At 42.9% G+C, this 24,495-nt stretch overlaps 1 protein-coding gene across 14 annotated transcripts in view; it reads right to left on the bottom strand.

Moving 5' to 3' along the window:
• The window catches only part of ZMIZ1 (zinc finger MIZ-type containing 1), a 477,780-nt gene that overhangs the window by 380,134 nt on the left and 73,151 nt on the right, over positions 1-24,495 (bottom strand). For all 14 annotated transcript variants that reach the window (XM_056799734.1, XM_056799767.1, XM_056799744.1 and 11 more), the window contains exon 2: positions 12,471-12,601. The gene's annotated coding sequence lies outside the window, so the exon portion shown is untranslated. The remainder of the gene's footprint in view (positions 1-12,470; positions 12,602-24,495) is intronic.

Below are 24,495 nucleotides of genomic sequence, written 5' to 3'. Positions count from 1 at the left end.
CAAGGTTTCTTCTTGCCTGGAAACCATTGATATCTCAGCCTAGGAATGACTGCCCTGCTCTTCTCAGATGACACATAAATATGTTCCAACCATTTGCTGAGGCAATAAGGCACACAAGATAGGTTTTCTTACTTGTGAGCCAGTCTTTACCTTATCAAGATCACAGACTTAAGGATTGAGAGCTGAACGGTCTTCTGAGGTCATCAAGAAGGACCCCCTAATTTTCCAGGTGGGGTTCAGGGGTTTGAGGCCATATAGGTAGTAAGTGGCAAAGTTAGGAGATCTTCTTCCACATAAATATTTCCAAAAGAGCACAGTCCAGATGCTCTATTACCAGTCCAATGCCAAGTGGTAGGCAGGTTCACTTCTGGTTTGTTCTAGAGTCTATCCATCACTACCAAAGAAATGTCTCTTGGTCCCCACTACCTTCAAACAATCAGGTACATCCTTCTAGAATCCATTGACCTGTCAGCCCCAGGGCCAACCTAAATGATCCATCACCCACCATTTGTAATTGGATGCCTAGTCCATTGTCTTCTGTAGAATTGGGAGGCTCACTCTCCTAATCCCTTGCATGGCTCTCCCCTAGACATCTGTGCACCAGTTTCTAAAAACTCAAGGTGATGAAGTACTTGGGAAAATAGGTGAAGGAACTTAGTTGGTAAACACTGAAGCTTCCAGTGGATTTGTAAATTCACCTGCCCCAAAACCTTCAGTGGTTCCCCAGTGATTTCATGCCAAATTCCCAACTCCTTAGCCTGGGTCTATATAAGTCTCTATAATCTGGCCCCAAACTACCTATTAACCTTTATTTCTTACTACTTCTCAACACAGATCTTATGCTAAGCTTCCCCACTAGCTTCCAAGCCGACCTTGCTCATTCTAATAGTATCAGCGTATTTAAAAGATCTCAGAGGTAATTTATTTAAATCCATGCTTGAGCAGAAATTCCCTCTACAGCAGGACTTCTTCACCATTTTTGAGTGCTATGGATTCATTTGATAGTCTGAGAAAGCCTATAGACCCCTTCTCAGAATCAGGTTTAAAATATTTCAAGGAAATGCTAAATTTCAGTTAGAGGTTCCTAAAAATAAAGATGTAATTTTTTCCCCATCCAAATTCATGGGCTCCCTGAAAACTATCCATGGACCCTTTAGAGGATTGAGCATTCTCAATTATTAGTCATGTAGATTCTACTTGAACCCTTTAAATAACAGAGAACTCATTACTTCTCAAGGTACTCATCCTTTGGACAGCTCCATTAGTAAGGAGGTTTTCCTTTATATTAAGCTGAAATCTGCCTCCCTATAACTTCCATCCATTGGCACCAAGTAGAAGTATAGTTCATTGCCTCATTTCATTTCATTTTACCATCCCTAGTTCCTCCAACGGACCCTCACCATCCTGACCACCATGCTTTGGATGTACTCTGGCTCATTAGGAATGCATCAGTGTTCAGACTGCTCTCGAAGACTAAAAAGCCTTCCCCTCTACTCTGTACTATACAAATTCTTCAAGGCCTAGCTCATGTTCAGTCATCCCTATGAAGCTCCAAAGATGAGGCAAAGGCCTTATCTGGAGAGCTCTTCTTTCTCTTCTCAGGCTAAAGCTTGGATACTCTTGGTACCCTACTGTTGGGTTAATGGATGGACACTTAAAGGAATGGAGTTTCAACAAAGAAAATGGGAATTCTCACACCTTTCTTTTCTCCTGTCAGCATCAAAGGATGTAACAGATGGGAATGATATTTGAAAAATAAAAAATAACTCTCGACAACGTAGTATTATTACCACCACCAATATTACTGTGCAAAAATCTCCAGTAATGTCTCTGTGGTACAGATGTGAGCCTGGTTTCTTCAAATGCTCTCCTACTCCAACCTGAACTCAGAGAGGACCTAAGAAGGGGGAAGGGCTTCCAGCGTAGACCTAGTAATGGACTGAATCTTTTGTCCACCGAGCAACATCAATGAATGTGCAGAAGCTCTGTACTAGAAATCCATCTACTAGCTGAGGAATCGTTCTGGCCACCGGAACTTGTGAAGACTGCCTATAAAACCCTGGTTAAGATATGTGTGGTGAAAGAGGAGCACCACTGATAAAATCATGGATTACTTGGGGTTGAAGAGGCTGTAAGAAACGATGAACAGGTTAATGTTGGAAAAACATGGAAAGACCTACGTGAAATTATGAAGAGTCGAATGAGCAGAACCAAGAGAACATTCCACAGGGCAGCATCAGAAAAACATTGTTTGAAGAATGACTTGTTTCTCTATGTCCAGAGAAAGAACTGATACATGGAAATAAGATGTAGTTTTATATCTACACATTTTTGTCAAATGATGCCTTATCTAATGGAGGAGGGAAGGGAGGGAGTTAACTGGGCATTTTAACATGATAAACAAAGAGTTTTACATTTTGAACTCAATTTAAAAAATTGACATGAATGTAACAGGGTGGTCCAGTAAAGAAAGTATTGGTTCTAAAACCAGAACTTGGTTTTAATAGCACCCCTGACACTTATGACCTGTGTGACCCTGGGCAAGTGACTTAGCCACTCTGAACTGGAATATGAAGGAGTTGGGTTAAGTGATCCATTGGGTCCCTTCTTTCTTTGGATCTGTAATTCTCTGACCTACAAGAGGCACTATGGTATTGAGGACAGAGATTAAAGTTCTGGCTATGACACATCCTGGCTAGGTAAACCCTGGGGAAGTCACCGTCCTGAATAATCTCCCCTGAGAACTTTATTGCAGAACTTTTGCTGATACAGGCTAGGTAGGATGGTACAGTGGGGAAAATATTGGCTTTGGAATCAGTGATCTTCATTTCCAATCCCGATACTGTTATTACGTATGTGATAATCCCCCACCCCCACCCAGCCTCAGTTTACTGATCTATAAAATGGGGAGGATGCTATATGCCATCTGCTCTCCTTTCCAGCTCCATATCTATCATCTACACTGGCACTTCCCTTTCCTCTTAGGAGTTCCCCACAGTAACGAAATCACAGTCTCTGACCAAAAACAAACCAACCAAAAACCCCAAAACAAAACCAACAAAAAACCCCTAGTAATCACATCTACTAATATTATTCTGTATGTTAAAGCAAGAGATGTCTGTCTCACTAATAGAGAGTTATATGTCTAATGCCTATATGGTTATATTTTAAAATCATATTCAATTCATTAATAATTTTTTAAAAACAATCAATTATTATGATCCACTGGAGTGTGTGTGTGTGAGAGAGAGAGCTATGATTAAGGGGGAGGAAGAAGCCAACAAAACTGAATATACCTGCTTCAGTCTTCCTCTTGCTCATAAATCCTGCTCTCAAACTGTGTCCAAAATGAAACTTCTACATTATCAACTCCTTATTTTCTTTCACCCTATAGACCTAATCAGTTGCCAAAATTCATTCTACCTTTGCAAAATCCCTCATATCCACCCCCTTCTCTCTATTCACAAAGCCATCACCATGGATCAGGTCCTCATCACCTCCCCCCTAGACTCCTCATTAGATTCCTAATTAGTCTGCTTGCTTCGAGGCTCGCCCCACTCCAATTCATCCTCCATCCACCTCCTAAAATGACTTTCCTGAAGGGCAAATCTTTAAAGACTTTTCTGGTCCCAAAGCTGTGATTTTATGAGGCTAAAAGGAGTGAGAGTAGAAAGAATGTTGGATGTAGAAATGAAGAGTACTGGGTTTGAATAGAGGCTGTGACCCTGGCCAAGTTACCTCTCTGAACCTCAGTTAAATCATCAATAGAATGGGGAAATGCCTCATAAGACCTACTCTGCTTATCTCGCTGGGTTGTTGGGAGGATGATGCTTGGTAAACCTTAATTAGCTATCAATGTAAATTGTTTCTGTAGCTAACATTACAAATGCCACACCAACTCAGTGGTTTCCTGCTCTGGGAAACTAGCAACGGTGGGGAGCTGTCCACAGCTGAAGCTTGGGCCAAATATTGGGTCGTGGTCTCTGTCCTATGTGGTAGGATCACCGAGCTGAGCATGTAAATTGTTTAATGGGAGCACATCAAACTTGTTTAAATACTCCTTCCTTGAGCTTTTCCCCGACCTTAGACCAAATCTGTCTGTTCTGTCCTTGGAATCCCACGCTGCTCTGCTGCCAAGAAGGTCATGTTTTCCCGTTTTATCCTCTGAACACTGATATTCCCATACCACTGACTCTGCTTCAGTAGATGGGCAAAGCTGCTCTGGACAATTAAGAACCTCTGATTAAAACCCTGTACCAAGGGCCAGGGATCTGGAGACCTTGAAAGCTGGATCCAAACCTCAGTTTTGCCCAGGGATGTAGTTAGCTCTGTGACCTAGAGCAAAGATAGGCAGTAGGATTGATAGAGCAGAAAGAAAGCTAGTCTGGGGAGTGATAATACCCAAGCCCAAATCCCAGCTCTGTCAACTTAGTATCTGGGGGATTTTGAGTGAATTACTACACCTCTCTGGCTCTCAGCTTCCTCTGCTACAAAATGAGAGAGGTGGAGCAGGTGGCTTCTAAGAGTCCCTCTATCTCTGCCATTTTCATATTTCTAAAAGTATAAATAAGAGAGCAAAAGAACATGCAGAATGGGACCCAGACAAGCAAAGCAATGTGGAGATTACTATGCTAAATTTGAAATTTACATGTAAATTTCAAAAGCTATATAAAACATTTACTTCCATCTTTGGGGCAATATATGTATTAGTTTCAAGGAAGAAGAGGCATAAGGGGTAAGCAATGGGGAATAAGTGACTTGCCCAGGGTGACACAGCTAGGGAGTATTTGAAGCCAGATTTTGGGGACAGGTAGGTGACTCAGTGGATTGAGGGCCAGGCCTGGATGTGGGAGGTCCTGGGTTCAAATCTGACCTCAGATATTTCCTAGCTCTATGACCCTGGGCAAATCACTTAACCCTAATGGCCCAGCCCTGACCACTCTTTTGCCTTAGAATAATACATAGTATTAGTTCTAAGCTGGAAGTAAGGGTTATTTAAGAAAGAAAAAAAAAGCTATGTGTAATGGAAACTCACAATTTTGCATATAGTTCTCTTTTTTCTGTTCTTTGAATGTGGAAATGTTTAGGTTTATTAATGTTTATCAAGATTATAATAATAAAAGATGAATTTTAAATTAAAACAATAACAAGAAATTCATAGAAAGGAAACTTTACTCAGCACTACTTTCTTCTAAGTAAGCTGAAAGGAACAAGGAAGCCCTCAGCAATCTGGTTCCATCTTACATTTCCAGTTTTGTTTTTTTACTGAGGAGGTTCCCCTCCCCTCAGATTGATCTCTTCACTTGTCATTAAATCTCCCCACCTCACTCACCACCACAAATTCCCCTTCTATCCCTTAGCTTCCTTTCTGCCCATCTAAACCTTGCCTTCTTTTTTTTAAAATCTTTACAATTAACTTGTATTGATTCCAAGGCATAAGAGGGATAAGAGCTAGGCAATCAATTGGGTTTAAATGACTTGTCCAGGGTCACACAGTTAGGAAGTGTCTAAGTCCAGATTTGAATCCAGGACCTCCCATCTCTAAGCCTGGTTCACTATCCACTGAGCCATCTAGCTGCCTTCACCACCATTTTTCACGTCCCATCTCCTATCCTAGCTTCTCCATGAAGTGTTCCCTGACCACTCCCAGCCCCAAGTGACTATTCACCTCTGAGCTTGGCAGCACTGCCTGCCATCTGTGCCTCTCATTGGGCACTTAATCACATGCTGCCTGGTATTATTAGCTATATTTTTATATTTCTGTTCCATTTCCCGAAGTCAATTATAAGCTTTTTCAGGGCTGGAACTATGTCTCCTCCATCTCCTTGTCTCCCCCTACGGTGGGCTGTGCACAATTGATACTCAATCAACAGTCATGACTGATTGATTAATATATGTATGCCAACATCTCCAAACTGAAAAACAGGGAGAGGAAATCTGGTCCTCAAATCCGATGCATAAACATGGATAGCTCTTAAGAGCAGCTGGCAAACTTTTCCAGCCTGGGGACCAATTTCAATGAAAAACAAATCAGACTAAAGCCCCACTTGAGGGTAAAGGAGTTGCGGAGAGGGACAAATAGGAAGAAGAGCATTTGGTGGTACCCCAATTGCAAAGAGATTATAAATTATGAATCAGACCAGGAAGAACATTAGATACACTAACATATGAGACCAGACTGCAGACAACCTACTGAGGAAGGAAAATACTGGGAAAATGTCTAATGGTTTCATTTTTACCAGCTGACCCCATCACCATATTTAGGGTGCTTCTGGGTTTTTAATATGAGGTCCATGGTTTTTCTTTTCTTTTTTAAAAAATGTATTCATCACTCTATTTCAATATAATTGGTTTCCTTTAGAATCCTATGTGTTTGGGGGCAGCTAGGTGGCTCAGGGGACAGTGAGCCAGGCCCAGAGATGGGAGGTCCTGGGCTCAAATCTGGCCTCATACACTTCTTAGCTGTGTGACCCTGGGCAAGTCACTTAACCTCCATTTCCTTGCCCTTCCTATTCTTCTGCCTTAGAATCAATTCATAGTATTGATTGTAATGTGGGTGGTAAGGGCTTAAAAACAAAAAGAATGCTCTGTGTTTTATTTCATGCATTCTAAGAGGAGTCCACAAACTTCACCAGATTGCTGAAAGGATCCATGTTCCAAAAAAAAAAAAAAAGTAAAAACTGGTCTTCTAGAGGGGAACTGGTTTAGCTCTCAACCTACTGGCTACGCACTGCACTGTTATCATCTGGGAATCTCATCATAGTCTGCCCCCATCACCTTTCCAGCCTTCTTTCACTTTATACCACCCTCTTCCTAAGTCCTTCCTTCTCTATAGTCTTTGTTCCAGTGACATTGGTCTTGTGGCTTTTCCAAGAAAAAGAATGCTCCATCTTCCAGCTCCAGGCATGCTCACTGGCTTCATTTCCCCTCTGACTGATAAAATTGTTCCTCCTCCTGGCTTCCTTCAAATACCAGCTAAAATCCCACCTTCTACAGGAAGCCTTTCCAGCTCCCATCCCTTGAATTCCAATGGTGATCATTTTCAATTTGTCGTGTATATATATATATAATCTGCTTGTGAATGCCAGCCCTGGAATCAGAAGAATTGGGTTTGAATGCAGGCTGGAATCCTAGATAAGTCATCTCTCTGAACGTGGCTTCTCAAATAGGAAAGGGGATTTGTCTCATTAGACCTGCCTTGCCTATCCTGCTGTGTGGTTGGGAGGATGATGCTTCAAGGTGGATCTTTACATTCTTAGATCTCAGTTTCCTCATCTGTAAAAGGAAGGGCCTGGAATAGATCAATGAATGGAAAAGCATTTCCCAAAACCTGTGGGGGTGCAGACAGAAAAGTAAGACAGCGCCTGCTCTCAGTATGAGTTCCTCATTGGCTGATGGTTCTCAAAGTACCCAGTAGGTCTTCCAATGGGTTCTTCCATCTCCAAGGAGGCTTCCCAAGAGGAATGAGGGAGGAGGGCAGCAGGCAAGAGGCTAACCAGACACAGTCTTTCAGCCAGTCCAATGTCAGTTTCTCTAGAGGTCGTTCTAGAGGGACAGGAAGGGAAGAAACTATGTTTAGGAAGTAAAGGGAATGGAATGGAACAGAGGGAGGCCAAGACAGGTCCCATCTGGCCCAGATCCTCCTGGATTGTACACATTTCAGAGGGTAAGCCTTGTTGGGGTTTCAGTTTTCAATGAATAATAATAATAATAATAAGAGGGACTGTAAGTCCTCTTTGTTATCATTTGATTCTAAAGAACCATCTGAACGGTGTTTTGAAAAAGGGATGAAGAGGAAATAGCTGGATTACATGGATTAACAGCAGGATACACTGTAGAATAACTTCAAGTTTTTTTCTCCCCTCCGAGAGGAAAACTGTTTTCTGTTCTTTGCTAAAATCTCAGGGCTCATCTGGCTAGGGGATGGGGAGTAAGGCCAAGACAGGAGTGAGGGTGGGGGAGAAACTTGTCTCCAACATTTCCCCTCACGTATAAAGCAATCCAGTCTAAACTCAATCTGATTTGGCCCTCATTTCCAATCTGCATTAAGGAAAACCAATGTAAAATTGATTCTACAAAGATTCACAGCACATTAGTTTTGGAAGAGACTTTAGAAATCATCCAGTCAAACCTGCTCCTTTGACAAGTGGGGAAACTGAGGTGCAGAAGGTGCTGTGGAAAGCAAACCTGGATGCTGAGGAAGGCTGAAATAGTCACAGACTACGTAACCCAATTGAGGATCTTTTAAAAAAGCACATTTTAGTTGGAGGGGATATGGAAATGGTACAGATCCCTTCCAATTTTGTTTTGTTCCCAGAAGTCACATACTATCTTTTTTAAACCCTTACTTTCCATCTTAGAATCAATACTGTGGATTAGTGTCAAGGAAGAACAGTGGTAAGGGCTAGGCAATGGGGGTGAAGTGTCTTGCCCAAGGTCATTTAACTAGTCAAGGTCTGAGACAAGATTTGAACTCAGGTCTTCTTGATGATGAATCCAGAACTCTCTCTATTCCCCAACTAAATAACTTCCACCTCACTTAAACTCCTCCTCTATTGCCTAATTGCAGTACAGAAGTAACCTTGAGTTCTTGAAGGCTATGCCTACAGTGGGAGAGTGCTCACAGATTCTGCCAAGATGGAAAAGCTTTGGGCACAAGACTAGTAAAGCATAATTTAGGGGATCCCAGCCTAATTTAATTTAGGGAGGTTTAAATTAATTAAGTTTGGGTGGCTAGAGGGTGATGTATTTTTTATCCCCAGCAGCTTTTAAAAAGTCATTTGCTGAGGCAGCATCCATGGTGTAGAGAACCCAGAACTTGGAATTAGGAAGATGTGGGTTCAAATCCTACTGTGGATACTTGGTAGCTCTGTGATTCTGGACATATAACTAAACCAGAGAGGCCTCAGTTTCCTCTGTAAAATGTCTCTCATCAGGTAATAGTGAGGGTTAAATGAGAGACCATCTGTAAAGCACTTTGTAAACCTTATTAAGGCTAGATATCAAATAAGATAACTTAGGCCCAGAGAGGTTCATTGGCATACTCAAAGTCACACAGCTAAGAACATAACCAGAAGTATAGAATCATGTCAGCCCTGGAAGGGATTTTTTTCTTTAAACCCTTCCCTTCCCTTCCATCTTAGAGTCAATATTGGTTCCAAGGCAGAAGATCACTAAGGGCTAGGCAAGGGGGTGGGGTGGTTAAGTGACTTGCCCAGGGTCACATAGCTAGGAAAAGTTTTAGGCTACATTTGAACTCAAGACCTCCCATTTCTGGGATTGGCTCTCAATTCACTGAGTTACATACCTGTCCCCTGGAAGGGACTTTACATAGCATTTGATCCAACCCTCTCATTTTAAAGGTGAGGAAACTGAGTCACTGGGAGATATAGCAACTCCCCAAAGGGAGTCAGTGGCAAAATCCAGATTCCAAACTGATTCAGAATTCTTCCAACATGCATGTTTGTTCCTTATAGGTTCTTTCTCTTCCTCTGAAGGTGAATTTCCATCATGCAAAAAACTTCAAATAATTGACCACTAGGATGTGCAGGTAACAAAAAATGCCATCCCTCACCCCACTCCAGTCTGCCCAGTAGCTCTTCACTGGCTTCCCAGCAAAACAGATTCCCCCTCCCTTCCCATCACTTTTTAGTAAAAGTGAGTTACTAATAACCTGGCTTCCTCCCAGAATTACCCAGTGAAACTGGTTAGCTCAGAACTGTTTTTGTACGTAGTTGCATTGGAAAACCCAAGCCTGAAAATCTTTCACAAAGGCTTCTGGGAAATAATAAATGGTGTGTGTGTGTGTGTGTGTGTGTGTGTGTGTGTGTGTGTGTGTGTGTGTGTGTGTGATCCAGCATTAGCCAAAGCACTTGTTGAAATGCTGCTCCAGTCTTGGGTTTTGTGAACTTGATTTATGTATGAAAAGCAAAATACAAACAGCCCAGGCTTTACCAATGACAGATAAGTTATTATAGACACTACTTAACAAACCACAATGTCACCCCCTGAAACATCTTTGCTAGAAGCAGTCTCACCTTTCCCTTGAAAACCCATCAGAATGGGATATGGTACAAACACTACAGAAAACTCTCCTCTCATCTTGAAAGCATCCTTTGTTTCTGTGTGTGTGTGTGTGTGTGTGTGTGTGTGTGTGTGTGTGTGTGTGCATTCCACTTTAAAGGCTCATATGCCACACTGAGATTTTTGAGCTCAACCCATCAGCCCCCTCCAATTCCCAATTCCCAAAGGAAACCAACCCACAGGGCTCTAGGTAGAGCCCATAGTCAACCAAGTCCACCTTCACCCAATTAAGCCTCGAGCAGTCAGCAAGGCAGCCCACAGCTGCAATCATGGAAGCCAGCAGTAAGAGACTTCAGCTACTGGCTATATATTAGGTAAAGTAGGCACCTACCTAAACCCGCACACCAACTCACCTCCAATCTTCCCCCACTTACTGGTTAGGACCTGAATCCACCCTTCAATACAGAAGAGAAATCTTCCTGATAAATAATGAAAGCTACCTAATGGGGCAAATTTCTTCTGTAGAGGGAATAGAGTGGTTTCAATCTACAGCAACAGATAGCAGTCTTCCCAAAGAACAAGTTTGGATAGAAGGGAGAAAGTATCAGAACACAGCATACCTGGAACCACAAGGGAAAGAAAAAGCCCAGAGGAGGGATCCAGGGAAGCAAAGACAAACAATTCACTTTCTAACTCTGCCGTGGATGCTTGCTAGCACTTTGATAATTCTCTTTCTTTAGCAGCCTACCACCATTGCCCAAGTCCCTCAAATGTCCATTATTCTGCCTTTATTCCAATTCTTATTCTCTATCTCCAATATCCCATTCAACTTCTAATTTTAACCTTTTACTCAATCATCTTCCCCTCCTAGAGATACCAGGGAACCAAATCAGGAGCAGCTAAACTGGATGTATGTGTGCATATACTGATTTAACACTGTAGACAACTCTCTATGCCTTGCGCTGCTTCTTCCTAAAGGATCTCTGGCCCCAACAGTGCCTTTCGGGACTCAGCAAGTAGACAACCAAAGGACCTTCCATCCAATAACCTTACCCACTCACCACAATAAATGGGAAGTGGATGATTTTCCCCCCCTACAAAAAACCAATATGGCGGATGTTTGGTTTCCATTAAAACTCTTAACTAAACTAAGAAGTGAAAGAATGGAAGTTGTTCCATTATATAATGGCATCAGGAGCATGTCCAGTGCCTCACGCTTTCTGAGGATTTTTGCATGATGCTTTGGAGGAGTAGACTCCAAAATCAGAGAGCCCACCTCTGATAAGTAGATTCTGGGCAGCTCTGGAGCTCAGGCAACTTCCCAAGTTACAGATAGGCTAAAATGTCCATCCACTGGAGGCTACCCACCTTGATAAAAGTCACATATCCTTGATGTGCTGAAATTACACTACTTAAAGAACTTTCAAATCTATTGTGCTATTTGATCAATCACTTCATAAGTATTTATAAAGTACCTACCATGCATAAGGCATTATGCTAGGTACTGGAGATATAAATAAATACACACACACACACATACCAGACCCTGTGTTGGCGAGCTTGAACTTCACAATAATCCTGTGAGGAAGGTAGGAAAGGGAGCATTATCCCCATCTGATGAATGTGGAAACTAAGACTCACACTGGGAATTGGGCTTGTCCAAGGTCAAAGAGCGATGGAAGAATCAGCTCCAGAACCCAGCTATTCCAACTCATCAACCTCATCTGGAAATTCACCATCTTAAATTCTGTCTTGTATTGTTTACTTACCATTTCATGGGTCTTACTCTAGTCTTCTCAATTGGAATAGAAACCCTAGAGGACAATTATCCCATCTTTTCTTCATTTTACATCCTTCCTACAGTATTCAGTACAGTGGCTTATGCACTCCATTGGTTCACTGATTTAAGGCCACCCACCCCTAGCACTGGAAACTGAGCAGGCCAGTCCAGTTGAGACTTGATGCCAGAGGTCAGGTAAACAAAGAGTCAGGATTTGACCAAATGGGCTCAGAAAGGATCCACCCCCCTCAACGGTAGACTGCTTAATTCTGCATTATGCCTGTCTTCTTCCCTACCATTCATCGACTCATCCCTCCAAATGATAGTTTTAGAGGGTCTGAGAAGAGGCAAGTATTAGGGCCACTAGGAGATAGAGAGTAGAAGGAGCTGGAGGAGAAAATGAGAAAATGAAGGGAAGTTGGAAGAAAACAAACTTAATTTTTTTGGTCTATTCCCTTGGGGAAAATACCTATGTATCATTTGCCCAGGTCTTTTGATTCATTCCTACTCCTCTACTATATTATCTCTAAAAACAGTTCTGAAATTCCCAAGTGAGAGTGGGGCAGGAAAGAATCATGGACCATAAGCCAAAAGAATTTTTTTTAAGCACGTAGCTTCTTTAAAAAAAACTCTAAGAGATTAGTTGGTGGCAAATATGCCTTCTTACCTGTCCAAGGCCGCCGCCAATTAATATGTTCCTAGAGCTTCTCTGTCAGGAGAGAAACGGAAACAGGCGTAGGAAGTACTGGAGAAATGGGGCCGTTCCGATGGATTGTATGTCCCCAAACTTCGGATTTCCTAGGAGAAAGAGAAGATGGAGGCAAGTGAGTTGCGGAGTCCTCCAACCCAGTCAGGCATAGCTAAAGCTGGTATAACTCCACCTTTTTGGGCACCGTCTATGCCCATAGTGGACACCCGCTTACAGCTAGTTACAGCCGGACAAGAGAAGTGGGCTGGGTAACTGTGAGTGAAAAAAACTCCAAAGCCCAGGAGGGAAGGAGGAATTGGGTGCCTGGGTCAGGCGAGGCAGAGGGTTGGGTCTGGATCCTGCCATGGGTCTCTGGCTGGGAACAAGAACATGACCTTGAAACGGGCACTCTTTAAGCTGACCCTGATGGAATCCTGAGGGATGCTCATGGTTTCCTTCTCCTTTCTTGCCCTCAACCCTTCTTTTCTATGTTTGGACGATGGGATACAGGGGAAAGATAGTAAATGGGGAGGACACTGTGCAGTCCTAGAATGGATGACATGGTAGTTTCTGGATTCTCAGCCATTCCACATTTATTGAGTCACTGCTAAGTGCAAGGCTGTGTGAGGGATATAAAGGAGACTAAAAACGTTATTCCTGTTCTTAAGGGGTTTATGAATCCTTGGTAAAGAGAGGCAAGACGTGAGACACACCGAGAAGTAGTCTGGCAAAGAGGAGATATTAAGCTGGTTTTAAGAGCCAGAAAAACTGCAGCTAGTGAGTTGGGAGACCCTGGGTTCAAATTTGGCTTCAGATACTTCCTAGCTGTGCAACCCTAGGCAAGTCACTTAACCTTAATTGCTTAGTTCTTGCCTTTCTTAGAGTGGTTACTAAAACAGAAAATGAGTTTGAAAAAAAAAGTCTGCAGTTCAAGTCCAGCCTCTCGCTCAGTCATTCAATAAACATTTATTAATTCCTTATGGACCGAGCACTGTCTATGCTGCTTGACCTTGGGTAAGTCATGCATCCTCTAGGTGCCCTAAGCCAGGGGTGTCTAGCACCCTCCCCTCCCCCAATTCTCCCCTATACAGCCAACTCATATTAAAATATTAAAATGTAATTGGGAAATATTCAACAAAACACAAATCTAACAAAACATAAATAACATTATATTTTAAAATGAAGCCAATATGTGGCCCTTGGGGATCCTTACGTATGGATGAATGGCCTCCCTCACCTCTCCTCCCTTTCTATTTGAGTTTGATACCACTGTCCTAGACTGCTCTCTCGATTGCTGAGAAGATGGCAACCTGCTTTGGGGAAGGGAGTTTCCTCCTCTAGGAGTTCCCTATACCAACGAAGTCCAAATTCTAGTCCTTGATATTGACTCTATGGTAGAATGTGAAGGCCTAAGAGAAGCCCAAAGGACTGTGGGAATACAAAGGGAAGGGATCCTTCTGGCCTGGATCAGAGGTAGATTGGCTCACATCAGGGAAGAAGTCACAGAAAAGATGCTCGATGAGCCAGTCCTTCAAGGACAGTCAGATTTCAATGAGCCAATATGAAGGGAGGGCATTCCATGGGAAGGACACGGTATTAAAAAACTGGAGGAAGGAAACCACATGACATGTTTAGGGAAATGCCTTTCCGTTTTGCTAGGGGATGAGGAGGAGGAGATGTGGCTACGAAAGCAGATTTGGGCCAGGTGATCCGTGGGTCAGGTGTTTTCGCTGTTATGGGCAAGTCCAGACATGGACAGGGTGCCCACAGTGCCAGGGTCAGTGGGCAGGAGGCAGGCATGCATAGATCCTGCCCTTGCTGCCAAATATCATGGTCATCCAGGGAACAGACAGGAGAAGCTCAGATGGGCAGCAGGGAGAGGCTACGTCTCTCTGATGTCTCCCACAATGTACCATCCTGCATTTGGTCTATATCCCAACAGGAGCTGCCTGTACCCACGAGTCCTGCTCCTTTGGGACCTGGAAAGTGACAAATTGGCTATCCTAGAGCAAGAAAGAAGCCAACCTTTATGACTAGGGTTGCCACTGTTCAAGCCCTCTTCCTCTTCTCACCTTCAGGCGAGGGGCTTTTGGGAAGGGTCAGTGCAGCTCCCCATTTCCATTACTACTGAGAGAAGTAGGGATGGAAAGATGGGAAGATACAACAGAAGCAATGAGAAACCCACACCAGGGGCTGCCACAAGGAAGAGTGACCATCCAGTAGGGCCCAGGCCTTCAATGACATTTCCAAGTAGTAACACACGACTTTTTCCAACTCAGAGTCACAGGTCCCATAGACCTGACTCTAGGGATAACTGGATTAGGTAGTCACCCATGCCATTTCAGAACCCTAAATTAACCTGTTGATCATCCCTAGTTAAGGCCCAATAGAGCTTCCCAAATGCTAACAGGAAGCTCATTGTCAAAAATGATGGGGGACGTGTAGGTGGTGCAGTGGATTGAGAGCCAGGCAGAGATGTGGGAGGTCCTGGGTTCAAATCTGTCCTTGGACATTTCCTAGCCATGCTACCCTTGGCAAGTCACATAACCCCCATTGCCTAGCCCTTCTACTCTTCTGCCTTGGAACCAATATACAGTATTAATTCGAAAATGGAAGGTTTGTTTCTTTTTTTTTAAAGGTAGGACTCATCTCCCTGCCTCTTTTGTCTGCTTTCCTCTCTCCCCTCTTTGCTCCACAACAAAAGAACAAATGCTGAAAACTAAAGCAGTGCTCATAAATTGAGAAATGGCTAAATAAAATAGTACATGAATGCAATGGAATTTTTTATATTAAAATTTTTTTTCATTTAAAAATGATGAAAGGGATCATTTTAGAGAAACCAAAGAAGACTTGAATGAACTGATACAAAGTGAAGAGAATAGAACCAGGAAAACAACTGATACAATTACAACAATATTTTAAAGGTAGATAACTTTTGAAGATCTGGGAACTCTAATGGATGCAAGGACCAATCAGAATTCCAGAGAACTCATTGGCGAAGTCTGCTCCCCACCTCCTGACAAAGAAATGATGGACTCAAGATGTAGAATGAGAAATGCATTTGGGGGCATGACCAATGCAGGAATTTGTTTTGCTTGGCCATGCATATTAGTCACAAGGATTTTGTTTTCTTCCTTTCTCATTTTTTTGGGGAGAGGGAGAAAAATAAAGGCTTATTAATTGAAAAAACAAGCCTTTTTAAAAAAGAATATACATATGAATATATGCCCAGAATCCCCTAAAATACATCCCATCCTTTATTTATAAACAAGATTGGTCTAAAAGAGAGGGCAACAGATGGAGGGAGGGAATAACAAAATACCCAGCTTTTATTATAGGCTTGGATTCGGTTGGGCAAACGAGCAAATCACTTTGCCTCCTCTCTGCCTCAGTTTCCTCTTATGTTAAATGGGGAGTTTAACAACAATGAAGTGAACTAGATATGGCAGTTATGAGAAGAAGATAATAAAAATGAAAGCACTTTCTCACAAGCTCTTATCTACTCTGTTTACTGATCTAAATTAATAATAACTGACATTTGTATAATTACTTTAAAGTCTGCAATGCCCTTTATTAACAGTACGTCATTTGTGACTCAACACTTTTTGAGGTAGAGCCTAGAAGTATTACTATCCCCTATTTTGCAGATGAGAAAGTTGAGACTCAAAGAAGGTAGTGATTTGCCCATATTATTAGTGTCAGAGGGAATACATGAACCTATGTAAAGACAGCACTTGTCAAAGGATAACTTGCAGTGCAAAGGTGTTTTTTTTTAACCTCGATGAAGAGAAGAAAGCCCAGAGAGTTCAGCTGTTGGGATCTTCTAGTCTAGTGTCTTTGATAAAAGGTCTGGGACATCCAGCCACTTGGGCATGAAGTCATGGGGAAGGAGAGGGCAGCCTCACAAGTCCCCAAGTCTAGTTTCTTACTCTACTTGAGCAGTGGAAGTTGAAATGAGCCCAAGTCCATCCCCAAGGGTTCAAGTGCCCCACTATTTTGTCCCCTCTCTGCTCTGGCCTTCACCCCAATCAATCTTGAGGAAAGGATTAAGAGGCTGGCCAACTGTTTCTCTGATGGAAGAGACGAACAAGGTTGAGTTTGCATTGTGAAAGCAGCATCGGGCACTTGGAAGGAAATGCACATGGTTCTCTCCAAGGATTTCCCTTCTTTCTGGGCTCCGACCATCTGGAATGACTTCCAAGCAGAAATCTAGGATTCTACGGCCAATCCTCTGCTAGGCCAGCTGGGGGAGGGAACACAGAACCTAAGACCACATCTCTGACCTCAAGAAGCTTACGGTCTAGATTGAAAGACACGTTACGTGATGCCAGGAAATATGTTCTGTGCCCGGTGAGTCGTACAAATGAAACGTTAAGAGTGATTCAGAAGAGGGAGACACCACTGTGTGCTGGAATGGACTGGGTGTCCGGCGCTCAGAGATGAGGCAGACAGGATGCTAAGAGGGGCTGCTCTTTGGCCAAGTGACAGCCAACCAAGAAAAGGAGGGAGGCGGAAGGACCCTGCAGAACCATCATGTTCTGATGAATCTTTTTCGATGCTCGCGCCCCCAGAGGCCATGCCCCGATCTATGGTTCCCAGCATACCTGGCGCTGGCCAAGCCATGGAAAAACGCTGGGAAGTAGGGAGGAGAGCCTGGGGAAGGAGGAGGAGGTTTCAAAGCAAGGGAGAGGGGGGAGGGGGAAAAGAGGGAAGGACTCATTTTTCAGCAGGGGCGACGACATCAGTGAAATGTGTACTGCTCCTTCCTTCTTAATTATCTATTAAAATATAATATCAAGGGCGCCTGACAGTCTTACAATGGAAAGTCTCTCCCGAAACAAACCAAACTGCCAGCCGGAGCAAATTAAGAATTGTAATGCCAGACAGATGAATGCATTTGATCTGCTAAAAATCCCTCAATGTATTGACTGTGCTAGGGCTGAACAGGGAGGGGAGGAGGCCGGCCTTGGCTGGGAGAGGGCAGATGTCCTCAGGTGCCTGGGCTCAGGGAACACAGGAGATGTTAAGCCAAGGAGAATTTATTAAACGCCTGCTGTGTACTGGGCACTGTTCTTAGCAACAGGGAGTCAAAAGCAAAAGTGAAAACAGTCCCCATCCTAGATGTCCCCATCCATTGTAACTGGGATAGGTGAACCATGGGTATGGATATATGCATAAAAAAGCTACAAGGTGAGTTGGGTGGAAACACTAGTGACTCAAGAGTGAGACAAGCTGGGAGTCAACAAGGGTCCCAGCTAAAAGATGATATCATGAAGGATAGGCACCAGGAATTCTGGAAGATAGGCATTTAAGGGGATAATATTCCAGGCATGAGGGGCAGCAAGGTAGCTTGGCAGATAGAGTGCCAGACCTTGAGTTGGGTGGACTTGGATTCAAATCTGGCCTCAGACACATCCTAGCTGTGTGACCTTGGGCAAGTCACTTAGCCCCAGTTGCCTAGCCCTTGTCCTTCTGTTTGTTAATACTGTATGTATTAACTCCAAGACAGAAGATAAGGATTAAAAACAACAACAACATCATTCCAGGCACTGGGGGGCCTGCCAATGCAAGGGCATGGTGGGGAGAAATGGAGAGTCAGGTGTGAGGAACCATAAGGGAACAAGATTCCAGAACTATTAAGTTTTATATACCCTAATACATGCCCCAGGACTAGGGTGGTGGCAATCTCCCACTTCCCTCATGTCTAACCTCTTCTTGGCCACCTTCAAACCCCTGGTGAGGAATGCCGACCTAATGTGGTCACTGCATCAGAGCCACAGAGTCTGACCAGAAAGCTTGAGAAATACTCAATGACTAGGATACTACTTGGTATAACAGAGCCTGGCACTGAACTAAGAGTCTCAGAAATCCTCCAGCTCAACCACCTGCTAACTCATTCTGCTATCCTAAAGCAAGTCCTTTTCTTCTCTGGGAAGGGAGAAAAGAGGGAGAAGGGGAAACAGGTGGAGAGAAAGAAGGAAGAAAGAGAAAGGATGAAGTGAAAGAATGAAAAAATTGAAGGGAGGAAAAGAAAGCTTCTTTGCCTAGAGGATGAGGGTGAGCATGATGTTTCCAATCACCCTTCCAACTCTAGGAGCCACTAGTTAAATTCTCTAATCCCACTCTGGGTGGGCCACAAAGTCCCATACTATATTTTTTGGTCCTGATTTTGATGGTTCTTTGTGAATGTTCTTTTAGAATTATCCCATGCATAGGTCTTGTATATCCCTTTTAGACTAACAGCATCCCAAGAACAAAGACTCATCCTCTCCCCTCCTCTCCTTCTCTCCCCTCAGTGTGCCCAATATAGTGTTCAAAGCATGGGCACTCAGCCAGACACCAAGGCCAACAAGTCATTGCTACTGAATCTGTAAGAAAAAAAATAATGGCCTTCAAATGCACAGTGGTTTCCTGTTATTGTCACCGCTCACCAGTCCTCCCCAATAGAGGACCCTTGAGCCTCTCCTATTACTCAAGAGGGTTGGCAAGAGGACTCTAAGGAGCAGAGGGGGAAACAATTCATTAAATGGGAGAAAACTCATAGAAACAATGTGGGCTCTCACCTTCCCAGGACTACTGAGATTTGGGAAAGAAAGAGGGATAGGAAGGGAGAGAAAGAGAACAAGAAGGTACAGGGAGTGGGAGGGAGGAGGAAGGAAGGAGAAGGGGGAGAAGGAGAAGGGAAAGGAGGCAGGAGGAGGGAGAAAGAAGTGAGGGGGAGAGGAAGAAGAGAGAAAGAGTAAGGAGAAGAGAGGGGAAAGAAGGAGAAGAGAGAGGGAAAGAAGAAGAGAGAGGGGGAAGAGGGAGAAGAGAAAGAGGGAAGAGAGGGGAAAGAGGGAGAAGAGAGAGAAAGAAGGGAAAGAGAGCAGGGAAGAGGGAGAGAAGGAGCAAGGAGAGGCGGAAAGGGAGAAGGAAGAGAGAAGAGAAAGGGGGAAGGAAGAGAAAGAAAAAAATTGAAGGAAGGAAAAGGAAAAATCCTTGGGGACAGCTAACATGTTTGGGTACCTCCACCTCAACACCCCCCAAAGTACTTCTGTGCCCCTCCCAACCATGTAACTGAGCCTCCCTTGTGCCACCCTGGAGCATTTGGCATTACTGGCTCTGGGTGGGCTAAGCTGGCAGCAGATGTCCATTCCTGTGCTGCTCAGCAACTGCTCTCTGGGACCCAAAAAAGCAATTACCTTTCTCTGAGCTGAACTGACTTCCACCATCCCCCTCCCCTCTCATCCATCTCTGCACCCTCCCCCCATCCCCTATAAAAAAGCAGCTGGGGGGAGGGGAAGGGGAGGAAAAAACTATCAAGATGTTGGTTTAGTAGAAAAATGCCTCTCCTTGCATCCTCGATTTCTTTGAAGTGTGGAATATGTTTCTTTGAGGGTGTAGGTTCAGATATTCAATCATTTAGCCTGCTAAACTGAAGCCTGCAAAAGGAGGCTATTTCTTAAAAATATACGAAGTCGTATTAAATTATTGATAGCCATTAAACAGGGAGAAAAAAAATTAAACAGCCCTCAGCTTTTATCAATCATTCATGCAGTTTCCACTGGGGTGTTTTCCTGGGCAGCTATCACATAGCAGAGTGCAAAGAGTCCAGGTCCTACAGGCATGAATTCATTTGCTCTGGATGGAAAAGGGGTGGGATTTCATCCCCCAGCAATTAAAAAGGCACCAAGCGAGAGAAGGAGCAGAGAATCAAAGGCTAGAAGGGAACACAAGAGGTCAGAGAATCCATTGCTCTGCTGCCACATGAACTGAACACCTTCCTCCCAGCCTGCTACATACAAGAAGCTCTCTGTGTCCTCTTCTTAAAGATCCCTGACATTAAGATTACAGCCACCCATTCCTGTTTCCAATAAACCAAGCTCTTCAACTACCTGGAAGTCCTTCCTTATGGATTACCTACGTACCTTATGCTTTAAGAGAAAAGAGAGAGCATGGTGGGGGGCGGGGTGAACAGAAGGGAATGCTAGATGGATTCCGGGGATGGATTTCAAGGGGATGGGTTCGAATCCAGCCCAGTTCTAAAAAATGGGAATAGGCACCATGGGTACTAAATTAATGTGTGCCTTCAAGAACGTGACCCGTATGAGAAAGAAACCTTATAAATCAACTCGGAACTCTCTCAATTTACAGAGGAGGTGACAGAGAATAGTTGGGTAGCTGACTTGGGCAATTGTTAGGTAACTGATTTACCCAAGGTCACCCCATTAGTTCCTAGAAGTACCAAGTCTAGAACACAGGTTCCTGACACTTGGCCAAATTCTACGCCAGAATGTCTGACCTCAGACGCTCGCTCCCCACTGAAATAACATATACAAAACACTCCATGAGCCTTAAAAAGGGTAAATGCCAGATATATCATTCCTATAGCCATCACGATTTATCCCTCATGCTAGCCATGTTGTAGTCTCCTCTCTTGACAACTCTCAGCACCTGGATCCACCTGAGCTTTCCTAACCGAATATCATATTTCATGTCTCTCACAAGGCCAGTTAACTTGTAACTTCAACCTCTTCCCTCATTTCCTTTTCCAATTGAACCTATGCAAATCCCAGTTCCATGTCACCTTGCATCAAAATCCTAGCAGACTTCCTAGACAATAAGGCAAGACTGGGCTTCTCTTCACCTCTTCCCTTCAGCCCCATGGGCCCCACTGAACTCACCCTCCCCAGGACACCTGATCCATCTGCTCCTGGGCTGAGGCTCTCCCTGGCTCCTCCACCCTCCACTCTTCCAGTGGAGTTTAAAGGGGAAGGCTCCCACCAACCAACAAGGCCAATAGAGGCTAGGAAGCAAACCCAGGGGGAAGAGAGTGTTCATTTCGGCTGCAAACAAGGAGGTTCAAGGCCCCTCTTTCCCCTCTCCTCCCTAAGCCAGCCTGTTCTGCATTCTTGAATCCTTTTCAAAAAAGCTAGAGTCAGGGAAGAGGCATGCCAAATGTTGATAGCGCCCTAGCCAGAAAAAGCTGCTGTCATAGGAAAACATTTTGAAGAGAATGTTTGTTTACAATCAAAACCTGTTTTCTAAAATAATAATAATAATAACAATTAATAATAATATAGCAAACTTAACTTCAATCCAGGATTGGACAAGCCAAACGTCTTTTAAAAAAATCTCCCTTAAGTCAGTTTTATATTAGGGGAAGGGAAAAGCTACTAAACTAACTGTATGACCTTTGGCAAGTCACTTAATATCTACTGGCTTCAGCTGCCTCATTGGTGATCACCGCTAAGGACTCTCCTAGCTCAAAGACTCCATGATTCTCAATAATTATTAGAATTAGGAGGAATTATAGTCTTAGATCCTGCTTCCCATCAGTGCCCATCCCCACCCTGAAAAAAATGCCCCTCAGGGAAAGGTTCAAAACTGTACTTTGGCAGGAAGCTACTGGGAACTCCAAGTGATTAGATGAGCCCATCTATCCTATCATGGCTACTAGGTATATATAATTTTGGATGTCCCTATGGCAGTTACCTGGGATACAAAGATGTTAATGACACAGACCTAGTCTCAAGGAGCTTACAACTTAGTGGGGAGAGGAGGTGAAAACACCGATAATAATGGTACAAAGAGGAAGACCAGGGAGGTGCTAATTTGAGGAGATACCACTTTCACCTGAAGTTTGGAGGGGTGGAGGGGAAAGTCTGAGGAGATCTCAGGGAGATCACCCCAGGAAACAAGAGTTGGGCCATTAAGGAAGATGAAAACTTAATGGATGGAGACTGGAATGGAAAGAAGTTGGGGAAGAGTGTGTGGAATGAGTAGAGATGGGATAGGGAGGAATTGCATTGCTAGATTACAGTGTAAAGGAGAGGGAATGATAGATTAGGTTGGTAAACTGGAGACAATTTGGAAAGGGCCTTGAATGCCAAGAAGTTTATATCTTATGTGGTAAGCAATGAGGAACCACTAAAGGTTTCAGAAGAGGTGATGATCAGAATGGTCAGTACATTAGAATGTGAGGTGTTAAGGAGGTAAAAAAAAATCAACAACATTTGGCAGATTTTTCTGGATGGGTGGGAGTGAGGGAGAGGGAAAAGTCAAGTTGGATTCCAAAGTTCTGAGTCTCAAGTTCTAGTTCTACTCTAATTCTGGAGTAATTCAGGAGGACAAAATAGAATGGGAAATTTAGGAGGAGGAGCTGGAAAAGGAGGAAATTGGGTTTGATATGGAATGTTTGAAGTATTAGGAGAAAGTGCAGTTGTTGCTACCAAAAGAGTAGTTGGAAATAAGGATCAAAGCCAACCCAGAATGGTAGCCCATTCTCAAATAAAGCAAATTTCAGTCAGCAATATCTAACACTTATTTGTAAGCTCTTCTTAATAGCTAACTGGAGTCATTATTGACCAAATTTAAAGTCAAAGAGATTTTTCTCAGACAATAATTAACGAGAATATATTTCTGGAACTATTCAATCTGAAGTGAGGAACAGCCTGGCCTCAAATGAATCGTTATCATCAAGAGTCTCAAACCACAGCATTAATGATGCCAAAACCCTGGGCTTAAGCCATCTGTAAGCTTGGCTTTCTTCTTTTGTGCTGTTACTCTGAACTGAGAGAATCAGGAAGATCTGGGTTCAAATACTTCCTAGCTGTGTGACCCTAGGCAAGTCACTTAACTTCTGTCTGCTTCAGTTTACTCACATGTAAAGATTGGAATTGGAACTCAGTGATGACCTCTGATATCTAACTCTGTGATCCTCCAGTTCCATCCTCTCTTTCCATTCTTATCACCTGCTCCTCTTTAGGATAAGCCCTTGGCTTCTACCTGGCTAATCTCTTCTCATGCTTATTTCTTTCTTTGGAATGAATGTCTCCCTCACTCACTCCTGAACATTCATGTAAACCCTGGCTAACCATCATTTGATGCCAACTGTCCACATTCTGCCACTTCCAGGAAATCTTCCTTGAATATTCAAGCCATACCCATGGTGCCCTTTTTTTTGCCTTCCCCCTGTATTTATGGTCTGTCTGTACCTGGCAATTCAGAAAATTTAGCATGTAACTCTTACATTGGCTCTTTGTGGATATAATGAGAAGCAGGGGAAAGGAAGTAAGATAAGGAACAAACATTGATTAAAGCCCTATTATGTGAACGGTGCTAAGTTCTTTACAAATATTATCTCATTATTGATCCTCACAACAGACCTAGGAGGTGTCAGTGTTAGTATCCACTATTATATATAGTTATTGTATACTATATATCATATCACTAAAACTATAGTTAGTATATACTATTAGATACTATGTTGGTATTGCGGCTCTTTGTTTTTACTCAGTCCATACTTTTATCTTTTTTACTTTCCTCTACTTCAAGTGATTATTAATAAATCTTATAAAATATAAAAATAATATAATAAAATATAACAATACTTTTATCTTTTTATTTTCATTTATTTCAAGTGATTATTAATAAATCTTATAAAATATAAAATAAAATAATAAAATAAATACTTATGAAACATGAAAATATATAAAATATTTGGAGTTACTATATATTAATTTTAATCTTACAGTATCCAATACTATTGGTATCCCTGTTTTGCAGATGACAAAACTGAGGCAGGAAGTGGTTAAGTGACTTGCTCAGGTCATACAGTTAGTAAATGTCTAAGGCCAGATCTGAACTCAGGTCTTCTTGACTCTGGATCCACTGGACTCTCGATCCCGTGGACCTCCAAAGTCAGTCAGAAGGTAGGTACCAGATTAGAGTCCCCAGTTCTACCATTTTGTGACTTTCAACAAATCTAGTTAACTTTACTCATCTGCGAAGGAGGAATATTAATACTTATATTATCTTCCTTGTCAGGTTATTCTGGGGGAAAAAAGCATTTTTTTAAAAGCCTCAACATTTAAAACTTTAAATGTGAGCTGTTATTATTATTATTCTATTCATACCTACTCCAGCCCTATTATTTATAGATGAGGAAAGCTGAGTCATTAAAAGATAAAATTACTCACCCAAGATCACTCAGGTTAAGTGGCAATAATCCTTTATTCCTAGC

The sequence above is a fragment of the Monodelphis domestica genome, chromosome 1 (genome assembly GCF_027887165.1).
Source record: "Monodelphis domestica isolate mMonDom1 chromosome 1, mMonDom1.pri, whole genome shotgun sequence".
Lineage (NCBI taxonomy): Eukaryota > Metazoa > Chordata > Mammalia > Didelphimorphia > Didelphidae > Monodelphis > Monodelphis domestica.
This window is presented reverse-complemented; position numbering and strand designations above follow the sequence as displayed.